The sequence below is a fragment of the Cuculus canorus genome, chromosome 1 (assembly GCF_017976375.1).
Source record: "Cuculus canorus isolate bCucCan1 chromosome 1, bCucCan1.pri, whole genome shotgun sequence".
NCBI lineage: Eukaryota > Metazoa > Chordata > Aves > Cuculiformes > Cuculidae > Cuculus > Cuculus canorus.
Genome location: NC_071401.1, coordinates 6,333,033 through 6,356,707, shown reverse-complemented (window position 1 = coordinate 6,356,707; position 23,675 = coordinate 6,333,033).

The following is a 23,675-nucleotide window of genomic DNA, read 5'->3' as shown; positions in this document are numbered from 1 at the left end:
TTGAACAGCGCCGTTCCAAGTACAGAGCCCTGAGAGACACCACTTGTCACGGATCTCCATCTGGACTTTGAGTCATTGAACACTAGTCAGACTAGTCTTCCTTGGTCTGTGTCGTCTGCAAATCTGCTGAGGTTGTGCTCTATCCCAAGGTAGAGGTCATAAATGAGGATGTTAAACAACGTTGGTCTCAGCATTTGCCCCCAGGGTATACTGCTACTTACTGGCCTCCAGATGGACTTCATGCTGCTGATTGTAGCTCTCAAAGGCCAGCAGTTCAAACAGTTTTCAGTGCCCTTCATTGTTCATTTATCTAGCCCATTCTTCATCAGTTTGTCTGTGAGAAAGTTATGGATGAGAGTGTCAAAAGTCTTGCTAAAGTAAAAATAAACAACATTCACTGCTCTCTCACCATCTACTGAGCAAGTCAGGCCCCTGCAGAAGTCTATCAGACTGGTCAAGCCTGATTTACCCTTTGTAAAGCCATGCTAACTACCGCCAATAACCTATGCTAACTACTGCCAATCATCGTATTGTCCTTGAGGGAAAGAGAGAGAGACACACACACATACATACACACGCATTTATCTGCATATATACACATACATGCTATAGTAATTTAAATTACTCCACACATACGAATGATCCAAATAATACAAAAGTGCCTAGGCCTTAGGCATCATTGCAGAAAATTCTTTAAGAAAATTTGCTTCCCCTAAAATGTAAGTTAGAAAATCCCAACAAAACAAACCAGCTGACAAGGTGCTACCACGAGTAAAAAAATTGGGCAAGCCAATGAGTCTACATAAATATGAATATGCCAGGATCCAGAACAATATATTCTAGCTATCTCATCTAAAGGAGACACCACATTTGGACTGTGGACTGGTGTTGCTTTCACCAGTAGAAGGATCCAGACACAGTAGATGCTAGGTCTTCAAGTTTTACTTTGGTATCACTGGCAGCAGTTTTGCATCCTAGATCAAACAGGATTTGATCCTGAGCTGCTGTTCACAAGGTTATTGGTCTTTTCTTGCAGTGTATTTGTCTTGGTTTCAAGATAATGACTTCTCTAGGTGATACCATCAGATTATATCAGCCTGCCTTGATCCTGGTACAAATGTGTGCATCTCAGAAAACTGGAAGTGCAAAACAGACACAGATTTTAATGCCTTGAGGTTCAATGAGAAAATACTGTAATTCTTATTGTTCCAATTCTCCAAACATTGAAAGGTTCCTTTGCTCTTTAGATTTCTTCAGTGATTTCTCCAGAGTTTTCCCTTGACATCTATCTCCAGATGGTCTCGGAGGTTTGAGAACAGACAAGAACACCTTAGCTGGTCACTCCACTCAGGCACACGTGCTGCTCTGGCACCGTGTCTGCTTCTCTTGCTGAAACCCGTGTGTCCCAATCTTTGAATGGCATGCAAAACGTCTTCTGACTTAGTTATACCGCTGCCTTTCCTTACAGACCACACAAGGACACAAAAGTTTTGTGTGTGTCATTTGTTGTTATCATTATCAGAGCAGGCACTGTAATCTAGGAGCATCCAGCTCACTATTCCACTCTGACTATAAACCAAAAAACTACTCTAAGTCAGCTCACCAGTTTGTAATAAAGGAGATGAAAGATCAAGCCAGGAAGTCAACCTGCAGATCACCATCAGGTCCAGGGGTGGCCAGGCACCTCCCTGGAGTCAGGGACAGGCTAAGGTCAGATCAGGACATGGGCATGTGGATGAACAAGACTCACGGAGTCCAAGCCCAGGTAGGGCAGGGCTGTGGGAGCTTTAGACCAGCCCTGCTGTGGCATCGCTAGGGCAGAGACTGATGTCCCGAGGAACTGACACGGGGTCTTGGGCCCTGGATAAGGTCAGGGGAGCCATGGGGAGGGGATCAGAACCTCTGTGTTTTACTAGTGCACTCAGGGCCCTGACATATGCCTCTCTAGATAATCTTGCCATGCTTTACTTTTGATTTACAAAATACTGTGATAATAACTGTATGGTAATAATTTCAATTAAGTCAATTAGGCAAAATTAGAGGAGTACCTTAAGTGGCAGGAGAAAATTATTTACCTTATTCTACTGCCTGAGGACTCCTAAACGCACAATAAGTTAATGTGTTTAAAAGCAGCTGACAGTGTTTGCAACAAGTGAAGACGTGAAGAATGCTGATGAGTGCATAAATTATTTCATTTCCATTCAGTCATTCCAAGTGAAGGGAACACTGCGAGTGAACAACCTTTATTTCACAGACTCTGATCTTACTCTCATCAAAGATCAGCTGAGAAAGGCACAGCCTTGTACCAGCCACCCCATCTGTCTGAGTTTGCATGAGTAAAGCAGAGCTGTGCTTAGTAATGGGAGTTTGGGACTGTAAAATCCTCTTTTCACCCAAGAAAAACACTCAGGAGGCAGGTTTTGCATCAAGACAGATAGCAGACAGTCTGGTTGATTTGCTTGGGTTTTGCTCTGAGTTAAAGCCGTGTCAAAGCTGTGTCAAGGTGAAGTTTTGGCAGTAATAACTCTACTGTCTCTGCCCTTCAGAAAGCTTTATTAAAGGCAAAAATGTGGAAATGGGAACTACTACACCCATCTGGCTTCAGGGAAACCAGCATGGAAAAGGTAAATTGCCAAATTATCCCCTGTCTTGAAATATTGCAAAAGCAGGAATTATCCCTTGCGTCAGTAAACATCTTAGGGCTGGACTAATGATGTCTGAAACATATAGTTAAGAAATCTGAAAATAGTTCAAGTAATTCAAGAGGTAAAGGCACTTTCTGTTTCCATCCTACCACTCTGTTCATGAATTATCAGAGATGGCAATGGATCTTCCTTTCTGGGACATCGCGTGGCAGGACTGCATTTCAAGTGGAATGAGTAAGGATTTCCTTCCTTTTCTTTTCCCACCTACATCTGCATCTCATCTGTTAAATTAAGTGGCAGTGGGAAATACTCATAAAGGAGTACCACTTCCAAAGCACAGAGACAGCTGACAGTGATACAAGAAGGAAAAATGTGTCTATAAACATAAAAATATAGGCATTTGTGTGCCATGTAACGTTATAGAAACAATAATTTTTTTTTATTGCAGTATCTAAAAAGTGAAGGTTTGAATCACTGTTATTATAACTGATGCACATTTCTTTAAGTCACTTCTGTTTCTAAAAGATAAGAATCATGACTGTGTGTTCTAGTCACTGATTGTAAGAGAGCAAAATAAAAAAGTTCCCTACAGTCTGAAACACATAGTAATGAATACACAAAAATGTATTTAGCTGGAGCAATGCTTCCTGAGGTGAGGATAGGTAGATGTCTTCTGATCTGCAACACAGCATTAAAGATATGGATATCTCAGGACTCAAGAAATTCCCAGAAACCTTGATGATGGTCCAAGCAGTGTTTGGATTGTATGTATGAAAGACAAGAGATGAAGAAACACTCTTTTAAATGAGACACAGGCAGGAGTCCATAATCCACGTTGTCAATGATCTTTTTATGTGCTAATAGTCTCATATCACCAGAGTTTTCATTATCACTACTTCTCTAAACTTGTAGGCAGTGAAGGTTTGGAGAAGGCTTACAGACAAACCTGAGCCCTGGCAGTGTTCCAGAGCTCCCTGTCCTTGGGAATTTTCAAGACCTAAATAGATGAAGCCTTGGTCAACTTAGTGTGACCTGAAGATGACCCTGCTATGAGCAACAGGCTGGACCAGAGATGTCCAGAGCTTCCTTCCAACCTGAATTACTCCATGATTCTGTGATTCTATGATGACCATGGCTACATGGGGTATGGGAGGCCTGAACATCTAACCGGGCATCTGAGTACACTGCAGTATGATCAGTAGTACAGACTAAACACCATAACCTCTCATTGGAGTTCATACATTCTAGATCCCTTACTATCTTGGTAGCCTCTCTGTGGACTCTCTCAAATTTCTCCTCAATCATCTGGGGGTGCCCAGATATGAGCACAGATGTAGCTTCAGAAGTGCTGAGTAAATAGAAAGGAATGACGAACTGCCACAGTCTACTGACCATGATCCTCTTAATGTGGCTTAGTTTGCCTCATTAACACTATTGGCTCTTATGCAAATTGGCATCCATCATAAGCCCCAGGCCATTTTAGTAAGGGAGCAACTTAACCAGTCCTCAGTCTGTAATGATACATGGGGTTATTTTTGCCACCAGCAGAACTTTGCACTTCTTCCACTGAATTTTGTCAAGTTTTTCTTGGCCTAATTCCCAAGGGTTTTTTGGACTGAACCTTTGCCACTAAGCACATCAACCACATACCTGATGTAGTATAGTCTGCAAATTTCCTAAGGGTGCAATTTTTTCATCGTCCAGCTTATATCATTAGGTGATATTGTGCTATCACCCAGATCTCTGATAGTTACTGATCAATGTGGGCTTTGGTAATAGTCCCCCAGATATTTAATTTGTAACTAGCTCTCAAAAGGACACTAACCAACTGTTTACTACCCTTTTCACCAAAGGCTGTCCAAGATCATGCTTTGTGCTGGGAGATGTGCATACTAAATGTGAGAGCTTCAATGGAGTGGAACAGAGGCTCTAACCCTCACAATGGACCTCTGAGAGGAAGCCTGATCCGTTCTGTGCCTAGGAAGTTGCTTACAAACTCCAGCCTGGATTGCTCAGTTTTGGATTACTCATGTCAAGACACAGGAGGAGATTTCTCTTTGTCATTGTGAGGGAAAACCAACAAACAGATGAAAAGAAAATGCAACAATAAATTGTAAGGGATCTAGCCTAGGTGCCTGGAGTGTTTCAACAACAGTGGGTGTTCTGTTTAGCTTCATTTAACATCTTTTTACTACCTGGCAGAGTAGTTAGGAAATACCTTAACACATGTGTAAGTGAGTCTGAACTGGGAGATTACACAGTCATAATCAAAAGTATATAAGAGCAATATAACAAGCCTTCTAACAAGATTTCAGGAGGTTAAGAATACAGAAAGGGATTAAAATTCAGTCTGGAAAAATACAAGGTAAATACAAGGCAAATCTGAGCTAAATAAAAACGTAGCAGTAACTGGAGGCTCAGTATCTACTAAAAGGCATCACATGGCCTGAGAGTATTTGAGTGACCTCAGGACAGTTGGATGGATTAGCTGGCCACCTGAAGTCTCTCCTATCCGTATATTGCTGTGTTCATTTCTTCTCCTTACTTTATTTCTTCTTCCTGCCTCCTTCTCTCTCCAGCTGCTTTCTATCTGGAAAAAAAAAAACCAATTATGCTTCAGCCAGCTAACATTGCACCTTTTGCAAAACTGTTATGAACCTTGGACTAGAGAGGAAGCTAAAAGCACTGGCTGAGCGGTTCAACACTTGACATTAGCATGAGGTACAAGCAAAACAGGGTGCAGAACCTGTATTTTTCCAACAGCAAAACTATAAAGAAGCAGCATGAGAGAAGCAAGCTGCCTTGTGTCATTACAATCTCTTCTCTGCCTTATTGTGTACTTTTGCTTCCTTTTGTCTTGAAGGAAGCAGGATAATACAGCAAAATCAGCCTATTTCAGTCAGCTTTTGGACTTCTTTCCAAAACGTCTAGTAATTTCTAGCCTTAGTGCAGTTAAAAAAACTGTCAAATAAGGACATTTTTTTTCTTCTAAAAACTTCCTTGAACTGAAGAGAGAAAACGAACATTGAATAAAAGGGCTACATAAAGCATTGGTAGAATTAATCTTTTTATTCTTTTCTGTATCTGTAATAAAAGATTTACAGTAATTCAGTGGTGTTTGAGGACTGAGCTTCCTGTACTCAACTCCCAAGCTTTATTTTATTGTTTAATGTAGTATAACAACAGGGCTGTGTTTGTACCTTCACCTCTTTATTCCATTAAATACAAAACCAACCTGATCCCTGCAGGTAGCTTCTTACACATTCAAAAACATCTGCTACCAGACAATGGGGGCAAAGAAAACGGAGAAGAAATTTTCAACCTTTTGATAAAGGTAAAGAAGCATCCAGGAAATTTAAATGAGATTCATTTGTCTGTGAAAGAAGAGCTAGTTTCTCAGCTGTGAGGAGAAATTGTGAGTTTAAGGTGCTACAAAATGGCAGGCAGTTGCCATTGCTGTCAGGTCTGAAATGAGCACTGACATGGTGATACCAGGATGCTCAATCTATTTGTCCATGTCTGTCTCTCTCTGCCCATGTCTATCTGTCCCCTCAGCAGCCAGGGGATGCTCCCATCCCAGCTGCAGCTCGATCCTTATAGTACGGTCATGACAGCGGGTTTAGGTGTCCATACTGCTCCAGCTGTCATCAGCAAACACGGGGCTGCCTGGCACATCCCGCAGACAGCACCCACCATAGGATTTGCACGTCTTGTCTTCCCTTTCATAAAATCATGGAATCATAGAATCATTTGTGTTGGAAGGGATCTGTAAAGGTCATACAGTCCAAACAGTCCTGCAGTGAGCAGGGACATCTTCAACCAGATCAGGTCACTCAAAGCCTTGCCCAGTCTGAACCTTCCTAGTTCTTGGTGGTCCTTTCGCTGCATGTACTTTCCATACCCCAGGCTCTTCCCAGTTTTACAACCTGCTTTTGAAGCCCTTTCTCCCTTCAGTGCCTGTTCTGCCACATCCATACCTGAATTTGGTATTTTTTACTTATTTTTGTTTCCATCTTGACCTGGCACTGCTGTTGGTCCGACCCAGCTCTACTCCTCAAAGGCCCCCTGTAGTCCTCCAATGACCTGCAGAGTTTGGTGTTTCTCACATACTCACTCTTTGTCACCTGTGTGACCTGGACATCCCTCTTGGTGTTGACACTACTGTCAGCTTCTCACTCTGGCTTTGGCTGGGTCTAGCAGTTCGTTCTTTCATGCCCAGGAGCTTCAATTTACGCATAACTAGGGAGAATATTCAGTCCCTATTGGATGCAGAAGGAACAACAGTGACGAGGGATGAAGATAAAGCTGAGGTACTTAATGCCTTCTTTGCCTCAGTCATTAATAGTAAGGGAAGTTGTTCCGCCTGTGTACAAACCCAGGAGTTAGAGAAGAGGAGTGATCTGAGAGGAGGTCATTGGAGATTTGCTTGCCCAGATACAAACCCACAAGTCTATGGGGCTGGGTGGGATCCAGCCAAGAGGATTAAAGGAGCTGGCGGATGTCCTTTCCAAACCCCTTTCCATCATTTTCCAGCTATCCTGGCTGACTGGGGAAGTTCCACTGAACTGGAGGCTGGCTGATGTTGTGCCCATCTACAAGAAGGGTTGCAGGGAGGATTCAGGGAACTCCAGGCCTGTACTGAATGAAATGCTTTCCCTTGGGTACATAATGCCTGAAAAGGCTGGGTATTTTTAAACTGACCTTCACAAACAGGCAAATAGGTTCATGGAGGTTCGAGGAAATCATTTTGCTTTCTTTCCCTCTCTTTAAGGCTTGGATTAAATATCTTGCAGATTTGTAGGCATCAAAACTAATTATTCTTCACAGCACTAAGAGGATAACTTATGCCTAAAGATTTCAGGAGGTTTTAGAGATATTAATAAATTGAAACTTATGAAATTGGCCTTATATCCAGAACATATGAGATTTATGAAGTTAAATATCGCTGTGTCTGCATTTTACACTGGAAATAACCCAAGCAGAGAGGCTGCAAATGTTGTTTCTGAGGTCTCTGATGAGGACGGTGTTCCTGCAGGGAGAAACAGCACCTGGGCCCTGGCTCCAGTCCCCACCCTCTCTTGCAGGACCATTCTTTCTCCCCGGTTATGTGATACATGTAGTTCCTCCATGCTGATCTGAAGCAATACTTTCACTTGGTTGCCTAGACATGGGCTTGGCATGCTCAGCCGTAGTCCCCTTCTTCCATCCATTGAACCTATGTAGTCTGGCACCTGCAGATCCGGGCAAAGAGCTGACAGACCATTCCCTTGGCTCAGAGCACACTTGTGCATCTGATGAGAAAAAAAGACAGACTGCTGGGAAAAATAAAAGTCGGGAGTAGCTATGTGGCACTCTGGAATGCTTCATTATTTCATCCATACCCTCAGTACAAGGACACATAGTTGTTGAAGCAGCTCCAGAAGAGGGCCATAAAAATTATCTGAGGGCTGGAGCACCTCAGAAGTCCTCATATGGGGACAGGCTGAGAGAGTTGGGATTGTTCAGCCTGGAGAAGAGAAGGCTCTGGGGAGACCTTATAGAAAGGGTAGATTTAGACTGGAAATAAGGAAGAAATTTTTTACAATGAGGGGGTGAAACACTAGAACAGGTTGCCTGGGGAGGTAGCAGAGGCCCCATCCTGAAAACATTCAAGGACAGGTTGGATTGGGCTCTGAGCAACTTTATCTAGTTAAAGATTTCCCTGCTCCTGCAGGAGGGTTGGACTGGATGACCTGTGAATGTCCATTCCAACCCAAAGCATTCTATGATTCTGTGATTCTCTGATCTCCCTGACAAGAACCATGTTTTTATTTGGAAAAAGAACCCTTAGGAGCAGGTTTAACTATATGGTGACCAGGAGCCCCCTTCCTTTCTCAAGAGTTCACAAGGTGTAACCTCATCCAGGGATCATGCATGGGACTATGCACAGAAAGTATTGTTAAGAATTGCCACAGGCTGCTCAGGGAAGTGGTTGAGTCACGATCCCTGGAGATGTTTAAAAGGCATGTAGATGTGGCACTTAGGGGCATGGTTTAGTGGTGAACTTGGCACTGTTAGGTTTGCAGCTGGACTTGATGATCTTAAAGGTTTTTCTAACCTAAATAATTCCATATTTCTGTATCTCAGCCGTGTAACTGCCAGAAAATGATGGTGTGCATCTCTTGGAAAACATTGTGTGGACCACCAACTTGGACAACCTGGATATCATTGAAATCAGCAAGGCTTGGCTGGAGGATTACTCTTCAGCTCATTTCTACAACCACACTCACTTTATGTGCTTTTGTGTTTTGATAATACGGATGCCAAGGGCCTCACTGGAAATTCCAACTCTTGAGCTAGAGCAGACAATGAGCTTGAGACTAGATCTGGACAAATGCAATCTGAGCACAACTAAATCTATTAGTAAATGGCTATGACTAAGAAAATCAAAACAAATGAATTTGAGAAATGCTTTTTCCTCAGGTATTCCAAATATAATTGTCTTATGATTAAGTCTGAGAGTTCCCCAGGCAAAATAGTACAAAAAAAGGGAACAGAGGAAATCTAAAACAAAATTAAACATTTCACTGAGGGGAAGACAAGTAATTTGGTTAAACTAAATTTATTATTTGCCTGCATTAGTTTTTGATTTCAGCAGAGAAAGAAAAGAGAAAAAAAATTACTTGGATTTGACCCAAAAGACTGGTAAATAGATACAAGTTTGAATAACACACTGTATGGGAAAATACATTAGGGAAGACCAACCCTGCAGTATCAGTCTGGCCAGAAAGTGATGCTTAGATCATGAACTGGGCCTAGGCTGGAGATGAGATATGCACCCTAACTTCACAGCCCAATCAACCTTTTAACTCAATTATATCCAGGAGTACCAAATCTTGATACAGACCATGGGAAGAAGTAATTTTAATGACGAAATTACTCACCTATAGCAGATGGCCATAATACATCCCTCAATGTCCCACAAGACTCTTGTCCACATTTGATTTCAGAAACTCTGTTAGTAGGATTTTTCAATTTCTAAACACATATCACAAAGAACAGAGGATAAAAGGGGGGAATAACACAGCACATTGCAATGTATCACAAAGAGGGTTTTGTTATGCTGCAAGCACATTATTTTACTGAAATACTTATGCAGTTATCAGGTTTCTGTATTACATAATACTCAGCTGAAATCCCAGTTTAATTACTACTTTTATGTTTAAATTTGATTCTGCATCCATAAAATATTATGAGGCCTCCCGATCGTGTTTAATATCCTCATACCATTGCCCTGCATTTACACCAAGCAACAGTCACATGAAGAAATGCTGGGTTACATTTTCTAGCTACCACCACACTTCATGAAAGGGAAATGAGATTCCATTTTTTAATTTGACCTCAGTTCTATTTAATTAAAGTCTTAAGAATTGTTTTGGGTTTGAAAAATCTGTTAAACAGAAGTTTTTGTGTAAATCATTCACTACGAGTTTGAATTCTCAACAAGATATTCTAGGCTGTGAATAAATTTGTAAGTGCTGGCAGTACCAGAATGTTAAAGAGGTGGGTGACAGGGATGATGAAGAGCTTCCTTACTTCTCCCCTGGAAAAGCTGTAAAAGGAAGGAGTTAGTGGTTCTTCTCTGGCTATCTTTTCTATTCATCTTGTGTGCACGCGTTTTGGGAGGAAGACTGACAGAAGAACTGTTAATACTTGTTATTCATAGAATCATAGAATGGTTTGGGTTGGAAGGGACCTTAAACATCATCTAATTCCAATCCCTCTGCCGCAGGCAGGGACACCTTCCACTAGATCAGGATGCTCAAAGCTTCATTCAACCTGGCCTTGTACACTTCTAGGGATGGGGCATCGACTGCTTCTCTAGGCAACATGTTCCAATCCCTCACCACCTCCATGGTAAAAAATATCTCCCTAATACCTAATCTAAGTCTCCTCTTTTTCAGATTAAAACCATTACCCCTTGTTTTACCCCTACACTCCCTGATAAAGAGCCCTTCACCAGCTTTCCTGCAGCCTCCTTTTAAGTACCAGAAGGCTACTAGACGGTCTCTCCAGAGCTTTCTCTCCTCTAGGCCAAACAATCCCAGCTCTCACAGCCTGTCCCTGCATAAGAGGTGTTCCAGCCCTTTGATCATCTTCACAGCCCTCCTCTGGATATGCTCTAACAGATCCGTATATTTCCTGTGCTGAGGACTCCAGAGCTGAATGCAGTATTCTGGGTGGGGTCTCACAAGAGTAGAGAAAAGGGGAAGAATCACCTGCCTTGCTTGATCTGCTAGTCACAATTCTTTTGATGCAGCCTGGGATACAGTTGAATTTCTGGGCTTCAGGTGCACACTCCTCACTCATGTTGAGCTGCTCATCCATCAACACCTCCAAGTCTGTCTCCTCAGGGCTACTCTCAACGCATTTTCCACCCAGCCTGCATTTGTGCTTGGGATTGCCCCGACCCAGGTGCAATTCATCTCTTACTTTTCCCTTAGCATTATTCCTGACTGATTTTCCTTCCTTCCGACTAGTTAAATAAGAATATTTGATCTAAGAACCCAGTGGAGTGATGTTGAAAAGCTTTACAGCATTGACTCCTGACTGCAGATATCTCTGATTTCAGAAGTTTTCACATTGACATAACTCAAGAAGCCTGCTTTCAAGAACTCCTGATCTATGAGTTCAAACATCTGGAGAAGCAAATAGAGAAGATCGGTGCCTAAACTCACAGGGTAGTAAGGAGTGGAGAAGAGATACAAAGTATTTCTTTTAAAAAATATTTCACAAAATGAAAACCAAAGGCATTATAAGCTTCTCCTTAAACAGAGGAGCAGTGACACATAGAAAGGTAGGAAAGGGTGAAGTGGATTACAAAACTGAACTCGGTAGGCTAAGAAAAAGATGAGAACTTTTAAGTCACCGAAAAGTACAGTTAGATCTGGAGAAACTAAATACAGATAGTTCTCTGCTTTGGAGACACTACTTGGTTTCCAGAGCAACACTTACATCCATCTTGAATGGAAAAAGCATCCTAATCACCCTGAATCTGAGGAGGTGGAAGGAATTTCAAATCAGGACTCAAACTCCAGGACAGACTCTGCATACCAGCTCTGCAGCTCATGCATATTCTACCTAGTCTCTGGTGCTTCCAGCAGAGGGTTTTTTTGCTATCAATCCTTCTTAAATTCCTCTCTGTGCTTTTGTAGTCTTTGTCTTCAATATTTTTTGCTTTTTCTCTCACTACCTTGCTCAACAACATGTTAATACTCTTTAAGTCGATTCAGGAGGCTTGTATACTTAGAGTCCTGGCATATCAGCCTGGTTTCCTGTTTCCTGAATACCTCTTCTAGCTCCTGCCAGCTTCAGGGGGCAGCCTGTGTTCATCAATGTTGGGTATGAGCAAGACATGCCGTTTTGGCTGCAGGTATCTCAGAGTACTGCTGTCAGCCAATCTCAAACCCCTCATCAACTCTCTCCATGAGGATACAATTACCTTACATCAGCATAACTGCATGTACAATCTGCTCATCCTGTCAGAAGGGTATTCTTTATAAATCTGCACGGCAGTGTTTAAAGTAAATCAGGATCTTTTGATAGGAACCACTTCAGGAACAATGAAACAAGAAGATGCCACCAGATCCAAAGGCAGAGTAATGCTCTGTTTGAGGGACTGGGGAAGGGAGTCAGGGGCAGCAAAGGGTAAGCTAAGGAAGGTCATGTCATCCACCCTGTTTAACTTGCAACTGCTCCTTATATTTGACCTTAAGCACATGAAGTAAATACTACACAGAACACTGCATGTCCAGTATTTTTAAATATATTTATCTTGTTGCTTTGCTAGCCTCAGGTTGACATAAGTAAAGAAGAGAAAGCACTTATTTTCTCTCATTTTTTGTCCATGTTTTTGACCATAAGATTTTTGAGACAACAAATGTTTTAGTTTGACCTTGAAGAAATTGTCATTTAGTTCCACTCCAGACTATACCAGGACCTGCAGGCAATGTGGTAATGCAAATAATAATAAGTATTACCAACTTGAAAAAAATTTAACTGGACTGAAAAATTCTTCAACACTGCTTGTTTATTTCAATTTTAAGAGAGTTTCTATATAGCATGTTCCCACTATATAAATGGAAAATTCTGTGGAAAGAACCTCTGAGCCCCAACTCTGTTTAAAACAGAGCATTCATGTAAGTAGGATTCAGGTTACGATGCTTTTTAAATTTGAGAAATTGTCTGTTGCCTTAAGAGCTTCCATAGCATGAAAAATTTGCATTGTTGCTTATCAGTTAGGTTACCCTTCATGCAAACCACTGAAGTCTTCTAATGTTGGGTAGCAAGGGTCAGATTTGGAAAACAAAGAGAATAAAAGAGATTTATTAAATAATGAACCTCTTTGGAGGGAAAACCCGAAAATACATTCTAAACCTGATGTCATCCAGTTAGAAAATATTATGAATAAATAATGTGCTAACATTAGCTTCCTAGGAAGTTCACTCATTTAGAAACATAACTCCTTCAAATTCCTCTTTTGGGGTGGGATTTTTGTTTGTTGGTTTGTTTGTTTGTTTGGGGGGGGAAGGCTGTTTTGGTTTGGTTTTCTCATTGTTTGAGTTTGGAAATAGAACATTTTGTATTCTTCTGACATCACGTTTATAGTTAATTCTTTGAGAATCTTCTGGTTATATGAGCACACTCTGAAAAACATTGCTAACCACAACAACAATAAATATCAAATTCCTCCACTTCTTGGGTGCATTCTATTTTTCTTAAAACAGATTTTTATTTCAAACTATTTCATGCAGCTGTTTTCTTTTAGTGTAATTCTTTCCATTAGTTGCTTATTAATGATATTCTGTTTCAGCACTTTGCTATATATCTTAGCTCTAGTTTTGTGCTAGGGTGAATGGTTTGTGGAGCACTGTGCTCAAATGAACACTTTATATTTGCAAATATTTGCAAATATTTGCAAATATTTGAAAATATTTGAAAATATTTGAAAATATTTGAAAATATTTGCAAACACTGACATAAACTTGTAAAGACATAATTAATTGCTATCTTTGACCTTAAACTATTTTTAAGGATGAGATGTCATCCAAAGGGACCTGGACAGACTGGAGAAGTGGGGCTGTGAGAAGCTCATGAGGTTCAACAAGGCCAATTGTAAGGTCCTGCACCTGGGTCGGGGCAATCCTCGTTTTCAGTACACGATGGGGGATGACGTGATTGAGAGCAGCCCTGCAGAGAAGGACTTGGGGGTACTGGTCAATGAGAAGCTCGACATGAACTGGCAATGTGCTCTCACAGCCAGAAGGCCAACTGTATCCTGGGCTGTATCAAAAGAAGCGTGGCCAGCAGGGTGAGGGAAGTGATTCTGCCCCTCTATTCCTCTCTTGTGAGACCTCATCCAGAATAATGTGTCCAGTTCTGGAATCTTCAACATAAGAAGGATATGGATCTGTTGGAACAGGTCCAGAGGAGGGCTATAAAGATGATCGGTGGGCTGGAGCACCTCCCCTGTGAGGACAGGCTGAGAGAGTTGGGGTTGTTCAGCCTGGAGAAGAGAAGACTCAGAGGAGATCTGATAGCGACCTTCCAGTACCTGAACAGGGCCTACAGGAAAGCTGGAGAGGGGCTATTCACAAAGGCTTGTGGGGACAGGATGAGGGGGAGCGGGTATAAACTGGAGAGGGGCAGATTTAGGCTAGACATTAGGAAGAATTTCTTCACCATGAGAGTGGTGAGACAGTGGCATAGGCTGCGCAGGGAGGTTGTGGCTGCCTCATCCTTGGAGGTGTTCAAGACCAGGTTGGATGGGGCCTTGGGCAGCCTGATTCAGTGTGATATCCCTGTCCATCACAGAGGGGTTGGAACTAGATGATCTTTAAGGTCCCTCTCAACCCAAACTATTCTACAATCCTATGATTCTATGAAAATATGTATCGTATTAATCCACCAATGCTGAATACCTTTGAGATTTTCTTTCTCAGTGTAAGTGAATTTGGCCAACACATGCAAAATTTGTAGAAACTTCCCATGCACAACCTCAACACATACATGATGCACAGAGTGTAGCCAAATAACCCCATTTCTTTAGGAAGCCAAAACAAAAAGCAGTATTTTCATCAACATTGGAGAATTTTGAAAATTAGTTTGGAGTTTTTCCATTTTTGTAGTTCATTGTTTTTCTTACTTTTTTAATTTCAATTTTTTTCAGAAAGCAAATGAAAACAGAACTCCCAGTATTTGTTATGTGCTCTGAGAGTGTGAGCATACACAGGCTTGGTGCCTGAAATTGTTTCTAGACCACATTTCCAGAGGATTTGTTTGATGATCACAGTTAAACTGATTCCATTCAGTTACAATGTATAATAAATCATATGCAAGACAAATTAAATGCTCCTGTGCTACATCAATAGGGTTGTTTTCTACTCTCTCAACATGCAAGCCCTTGCAACCATAGTGAGGAGTACCCAGTTATCATGGCTGGGTAAATTGCCTCCCCCACGGGATGGGGGTCTATTGACTGGAGGTCTATTGAGAGTACATAATATCCAAGCAGTCAGAATTGTCTTAACTATCTTCACATCTCTACCTTGGGCCATAAAGCCTTCCTGGATCAGCAAGGTGCAAGTGCAAGCTTACTTAGAGGTAGCCTCCTGCTGGACTGACATGGAAAACACTTTGACTTGACTGCCCAACCTTTGATGATGTTTGAGTGACAGACTGAATACCAATACATTCCCAGCACAGGGAAGAAAAATTATAGCCTGCTATACCTTGCAGAGTCCCTGCAGAGACTCTGAAGAACTCTTTCACTTACACTGGTAGTTGTAGGACAGTATTCTCCAGCATAAATTATCTGAGTTTGGCAGCACTGCACCCATTAGTGGCTCTGGCTTCTGATGTGACCCACAAAATCAGGACCTCTGTGAACACACAGTTCAGGACCAGTCAGAACACAAATGCAGAGACTCCATTGGCCAGAAAAGAGGTAAATTAGCAAGAACAAACCAGCTTAGTAACTCTTGCTAGTAAAAGAAAGGCCTACATTCCTTAAAATATGCCGCTCCCCCAGTAAGAAGAAGTTAGAAGTTAGAAGAAAGGAGATCCGCCTTGATCTCCTTTCTTCTAACTTTTTTTCTCTTCCATCCCTCACAAAATGGATAACCCATAACGCTGTCCTTCCTACTAGTACATCAGATATCATACCAAAGACTTGGCCTTCCTGCCAGGAACAAACCTCTGCATCATGAGGGAAGGTGACTCCATACTTGACCTGGATTTTGACTCCATACATGACCTTGTAAGTAAAAAAGACTCATGTATTGGATGCACATCATTGAAACTAACTTTGAATGAAGAGGTGATATGGAATCTCATTTATACTGAGCAATTTTTTTCCCCCAGAAGTAGGATTGCGCTTGAGGCTTGTGTTCATGCTTAAGCCTACATAGCCACTCAAAGAAAGGCCTGGAGAGCCTTGCCTGCATCCCCATTCTCCTTGAAGTCCAGCACACTGCTGTGTAGACCTAATTCCCTGTAAACTGCAAGACTTCAGCAAGAAGCCTTGCTGATTTGGGCTCTTCTTCCACAAATGGAGATATCCATTTCCAGGTGGAAGGTGGAATATGCTAAAATGACCTTGTTGTGGTCTTGCTATCCCAGAAAAGTCTTCTGCAACCTGGGAATAACAACCAGGAGGATATACAAGAGGTACGTAATGTGAAGAGGAAGCTGAAAGTCAAGTTTGGTAATGAGGTATGATGAATGTGCAAGAAACTATGTGATCTAGAAAGAAAAGGCATCTTTTCACGCTTCAATATTTTTAGAGAATATATTGTCAGCAAATGGTGCCTCTTTGGTCTCAAGGAAGCTATAAACAGGATCTTGATGAATCTATAGTCCTAAATACATACTTAGATGCTCAAACACTAATTTGCAGACTCTGTTTTCAACCAGTAGTCAGGATAAGGGAAGACAGATATCTTTAGATGTTGAGGTGAGCTATCTCCATTGCCAACACTTGGAGCCACAAACAGACCAGAAAATAAGATTTAAATTTATAGTACCTGAGTCCAGCAATGTCCATGAGTTCATGGCTTGTTTGTATCATGATATTAAAATAATTGTCCTGCTACCAGGAAGGATATTTGCCAAGAACATATGAAAAAAAAAACTTTTATTGACCATATTGAGGACAGTTCCCAGAGATGTACAAAACAGTCAGACTCTGAGTTATGTACTTGCAGAGTAGCAGGGAAGGTCAAGGGTCTTTGAAGGACGATCTGTTGTGACAGTTTAACATAGTTTCATTTCTAGATGCCCAGGGGCTAAAATATGCCAGATGGATGCCAAGTGAGAATGTTCTGATAGGTACAATGCGAGACTCGGCACCACAAAACAATCTGTTGGAGAGCTTTGCGTCCTTTTTTGATGGTTATGGAAAAGTGGATGGAAACATATTCTGTAGTATTCTAAGCCATATTTGGTATCCTGCTTGGTTTTCACATATATCCATCTCAAACCCTGTTGCTCTTATCTTTCATGAAACTGTAAGGACTGCTGATAAATATTCCCAATTTAAACGAAAGATTTTGATTATTCAGTGTGCATTTCTAAACAAGCACAGGCCTTGCAGGTTGGGAAATAGAATCATAGGATCATGGTTGGAGAAGACCTTTGAGATCGAGTCAAACTGTACCTGCCCACTACTTAACCATATCCCTAAACACTTCATTTGCCAGTCTTTTAAATACCTCCAGGGATGGTGACTCAATCACCTCCCTGGGAAACTTCCACCAGTGCTTGATAACACTTTCAGTGAAGAATTTTTACCTAGTGGCCAATCTGAACCTCCTCTGGCACAGCTTGAGGCCATTTCCTCTCATGCTATCACCTGTCACTTGGGCGGAGAGACAAACCACCACCTCTCTACAACCTCCTTTCAGCTAGTTGTAGACAGTGATAAGAAAGACAGAATAGCAACATGAGTTTAGAGATCAGTTCCCTGCTACCATAGCTGCTCTGACAACACATCCCTTGTGGCATCTCTCAAATTCTCACAGGGACTTTATAGCCTTTGTGGCATGGTCCCTTGCCATGTCTCCTGCAACTTTTCCATCTTCTCTCTTGTTAAAGTTTCTTGGCTTTCTTCCTCACTCACTGAGCACTCCTTCTGAAATTAAAAGTTCTTGCAGCTGTACTTTCCATCTTTGTGTTCCTATTCTTCGCTGCTCTGCTGCACTCCTTCTGTGCTACCGGTATGTAGGTCAGCAACATTTTTGCTCAAGTGCCTTTAGCAAGCGATCTTTGCCTAAGTGTAAGTTGTGCTGTTGAACTGGTTGTATCTTTTGCCAAGAAGTATTCTGCCTCTTATTAATTCTTCTTTTAACATTCTGTATGCACAATGTTCAGCAAAACTGTGATCTGCAATAATAAAAGCTTCAGCTGTTTGCCCTTGTTCTTGGCACATCCTAGCAAATTTGGCCTTTTTCGTGTATTATATTTTCCTTGTCTGTGACATCAACTCCAAAAGTCTCTTTTCCTTTTTTTTATCTTTTCTTCTTTCTCTGGTGTCGGACACAAGTAAGCAACAGCAGCAGGAATAGCCAAGGCAACTACCAGGACATTTATGAGATATTCTTATAGATTTCTGAATGAACTGCTGAATTTTCATCTCCAGCAGTAACTAAGCTGCCAAAATCAATATTCTTTAACAGGGCCATTTGCTGTTCAGGTTCCACTGCATGTATTTACAGTGTTCTGTGATTCACTTCAAAAAGAGTCTTAGTGCCCAAACCAGTGAAATCTAGGAGTTTCTGGAGCAGACTGGCCATAACAATCCCACAAACATTTTTGCACGTACAACATAGGATTCCCTAAACTCAGTCTTTATCTACATCACACAGATCAAATAATGTTTTGCTATGCTCTATAAAAAAGAACCATATCAAACCCACACTCTTTGACACAACTTATTGCATATTCTGAAGACTTCCTTTGCTGTTTAACAGATGCTGTGACCATGATGCTTTCAATTAAGGCCCTCCTTGCAAAAAGAGGTCAGGGACACACTCCCAACCCCTCAACACTGTGTCGAACATAAGCATCATAGAAGTAATACTGCTACAAAATCTGAAGAACACAGAGGAAATGCTTTCTTGGCATGATTTCCTAAACGTCAAATCTGGCATCAGCAATGGCCAAGCTCTGTGCCCCTTGTCTAAAGGAAGCAGAAGCTTAGTCTCAAAGGTTTAGTACCCTTTGGTAGCACTGTAACACATAACATGCTTGAAATGACCAGAAATAAATCTACAATTTCCACACTTGCAGGGCAAGACTTGGACCATTCTATAGGGAGCTAGCTCCTTTCCCATATCATCAGCAAATTCACTTCCAGGATCCCATAACAATGGAGAAGTCATATTCACTTTGTAGACTCTAACCAACCCCCTGTCAAAGAATCTGGGGCTAGAGAGATTGAGCAAATAAACTGGCTTAGGAGATCCACAATGCTACCTTGAGAGTATTAAATTTTGCACAAAAGACCATACATGAGATTGTATTTCCATCTTGGACTTCCTAGGAAATGTACCCCTATTATTTTTTATTGTTTCTCCCCCTCTTCTTGGATAACGCTTATTTACTTCAATTGAAAGGCTTTCCATTCACTCATGATGCAAGTGACCATGGGACATTCTTGGATGGGATGACTAGCTAGAGAGCCATGTGTTTTCCTGGGAGTGAAAAAATATGTATGTGTCACGAACAATTAGGAAAAGAGTTCTGAAGACAACACACCAAATTGTTAGAAGTAACAGATTCTTGGGACTGACCTCACTCTCTCCTCCCTTCCCATAGCAAATTCTCTTTTTTACTTCTCCTGAATATTCTGTTTCCCATCTCTTTTGATCCATTTTTTTTGCTCTCCCATCTCCGTATTCTAGGACAGGTAAGCTCACCTCTGCCACGACATAAACATGAGCACCTTGGAGACGATCTGTAAACTGCAGACATTAAGTGGTCCACTCTTACCCAGCGGCGTCCCGTGTCTGTCTAGGTAACTATAGAGGGCTCAGGTCTTAGCACATCCTCTACACCCTCCACTTCTCCTGCATTCCACGCAGAAGAAAGGGGGAAGGCGGATTTAGTAAACCCCAAGTCTGAATCATCGTTTCACCAAGGGATGCAGGGCTTGTGTCCAATAAAAAGTCTTAGGGCCTATGTCCATCACAAAGTCTCTAGAAGTACCGGATGCTAAAGGACTCTGTGATCTGCCCACATAAGAACAGGATCTGCCTTCCTGACAGATGACTGTAGCAGAAAACGTTTGTATCTCCTTCTCACACTGCACTAAATAATCACAAAAACATTTTTCTGTAGGTTTAAAAAAAACATTTGTCCTTTCTGAAGCAGGGCCTCAGTCACACCTGCCTTGCCTCAGTGAGCTGCTTCTCTGTTTGCCTGAGGTGTCTGTGATTTCATATTGCCAGTCTTGTTCTTCTGCTAAAGCAGAAAAGCAAATACGTTTGCCAGGGACATGAGCAAACCTCTCCAGGTTGGGCAGCAGGCGAGTGCTGTGTCACAGAGCATCTACATCATCCCTAAAACAAACCTCAATAAACCTGTGCATGGTGACACCCTCTGTGTATAAATCTCAAGGATACTTAGCTTCCGCCGACACCTGCAGCACGATGTTCACTTTCTCCATCACCCTGATAGCTTGAATCAGCTGTAGATGAATATATGTATGATCAGCCCTTTGGCAGATTAATTCAGGGCTTTGCAAGGATTCGTCTCTTTAACAGCCCTGAACACAAAAACTTCAGTACTACCACCTCATACACCTACAGCAGGTTCAAAATAGTGGCGGATTAGCCGTAACAACCCCCTCAATCAAGAACAAAATTATAAAACCTTTCTAGGTCAGTAATTTAATAGTGGACTGAATTTAGCAACAGTCTTTCTTAGGAGGAAAGCGAGAAGTGCATGGAGCACTGCAAGGCTTTTAGAAGTGGTGCGGCAGCACAGAGCAGCCCCCGAGACCAAACTCCTGAAACGAGGGCTGCTGGTTCCAGTGTCTGAAGAATGATGGAAAACTTTCTCAAGGAGTGACACTACAGCTGAAAGATAAAGCAGTAATGAGCCAAGAAGTGATGGTACGGTAATAGATGGTTGCTTCTAATGATCTATCTGTCAGAGTTAGCATACTCGCCCTCTAAAGCAGTGGTTGACAGTAAAGAGACTTTGACAGCTCTCTGAAATCAAGCTCTGCATCTTCCCATGCAGATACACTGCCCTTTCACCACCATCTTTTGCCTTTTCTCCATCTTCTTCCTTTTCAGAAAAACTGTTGATGGCAGCTGCATTCTAGCCTGGAGAAGACGGGGCTGAGGGGAGACCTTATTGCTCTCTACAACTACTTAAAAAGGAGATTGCAGAGAGGTGGGTGTTGGTCTCATCTCCCAAGCGATAGGTGATAGGACAAGAGAGAATGGCATCAAGATGCATCGGGGAAGCTTAGATTGGACATTAGGAAAAATCTTTTCGCATAAAGGGTTATCAAGCACTGGAACAGGCTGCCCAGTGGGGTAGTTGAGTCACCATCCCTGGAGGTGTTTAGTAGGTCGATAGATGAGGTGGTTGGGGACATGATTTAATAGTAGACAGGTACAGTTGGAGTCAATGATCTCTTAGGTCTTTTCCAACCTAATGATTCTATGATTCTATGCAAAAGACGGTCACCTAAATGTGCATTGCACCGTATAAATTTTCCAAGGCTTTATACTACAACAGTATTTTTTCACTACTGTAAGCAGTGCTATTTTTAGATGTATTTTAACTATTAACCAATGGTAAAACTGAAGAAAGCTCTTCTACCTTTTTTGTTGGAAGAAAATGCAACTCATTTCTTTAGAACTCCAGGAAAAGAAGGCAGATTGTTACTGTCACGTATAAGAACTATTCGTAATATTCAGCCATGTGGCATCTTTCAGTCATGTCTGGGAGCCTGCATTGCTACAAGGAAGGATTTTTTTAAGAATGTTTTTATGTGCTGCTTGTACTGCTGGTGTTTTATAAAGGTGATGTCATCATAATTTTTATGGTAAATAATCATACCAGCAATTATTAATATCAGAAACATACTAAATCAAAACTGACATCTAAAAATGGGATTTGCCCACAGGTTATGAAATTTCAAGACATCAGCCTTGACTGAAGAGCCTTGATTTTTTTGCCAAAATCCTCAAGTTTACAGTATTTTGTACAACCTTGTGCTTGATAAGAGTATGTATAGCCCTCTGTCAGCCATTCTGTCTTTACTTTCAATTCATTTTTCATATTTCCTGTATTAGGCTGTTAATAACTTCTGTAGTCATTATAGTGATTGGAAACAACGACCAGTCACAGCCAGAGCATCACTGTCTGTGTTTCACTGTCAGGAACAAAGGGCATAAACAATTGAATACGCTGTTTCTTCTTATTTCCTGAAATTCAAAGAGATAAAGCTGGAACGCTGCACTTGAGTGCCTAACATTAAATAAACATGGCCTCTGGGTAAATAGTTGGTACTTAAGAAAATGAGGCCACCTACTTAAGTGGTAAGTGTAGATATAAGTGTCTCTTTCTATAAACAGCCAGGCTTGTACGTTTTAACCTGAGTGCATAAATCCTCACAAAATTAAAGCGGACAGTGAATATGTGCTTCACTGTTACAAGAGCAAAGACGAATGAAAACCCTGACAGAGATTTGCCATGGGGCAAATAAGAGATGTGTCTTGGGACTGTCATAGAGGAAGTCAGAATTTTCCAAGGTTGCCTAAGCTCATCAAGCATTTCTACTGCAAGGACATACAAAGATCTAAAACTTCAAGCTGCATGTTTTCTAAAAATGTAGATTTGGATCAAGAAAAATGATTTATTTTGATGAAATTAAAAATGGTTGATTTGAATTTTGACCCAAATATATGCATAAAATAGGATACAATAACAGTACTTTTAACCTATTTGGAAATCAGGAAATTATAATGAAAAGAATCTATTCCTGCAGAGAATTTTAACTTCATTGAATCAGCAACTTCCAAATGAAAATATTCATCAAAAAATTGTCTGGGTAAAACTACATGGGGTCCAAGCAGGAAGCTGAAGCCCTCATTCCCAAAGCATGTGAAGGAAAGACTTGTATCATCCACTGTGCCACTGAGTGGACACTAAACTGTAGTTGTGACCCAGCAACACACTAACAAGGACATTCGTGCTGTTGTTGTGGTTGAAAGCAGTTAGGAGAAGTCCGGATATTCTTACTTCTCCTTAAAACCAAGCATGAAGATAACTTTTGGAATAAAGTTATAAATTAAAAATGCTAGTTGTTTCACAGGTCTGAAATTAATTATTGTGAAACTTTAGTGAAATATAAAACAAAATACATTTTAATTGGATTCTAATATTTTCTTTTTTAAGGTGACAGCTGGAGTCCCATCTGGCCTCATTTCTCACAACACAATCCGTTTTGTATTATAATACTGCCAATATGGTTATTACTATAATTGGATGTAAAAAACAGTAAACTTTCAGCCTGGGCAATTTCATCTAGCCTTCAAATAAAGCTGACTCAACTTTCAATATGTTGTTGCTCAGCATATTGAAAATTATGTGGCACTGAAATAAACAACGAATAGCCAGAGAAAAATATATCATTGCTTGATATCAGAGCATATCCCTCAAAAACAGCTGGATGAAATGCATGAAGTATTAACAATGGAAAGAAATTACATTGAAATTCAATATTGATTTTCTTTAAGGTAAAGATCCAGATTCACTGCTTGTGATATTATCTTATACAAGGAACTGCTGCATTTAAATCATTTGAAAGACAAAACATTGAACTCCAATATACTGAACCCATTGCCAGGTCCAGTAGGATGCCCCCAGCCCTGCACACTAGCACCAAAAGCTATTCCCATAGCCAGGGTAGAAACATTATTTACAACCCCTGTCTTGTCTGAGAGTTATGATTTGCAGCAACCGCCCAACTTC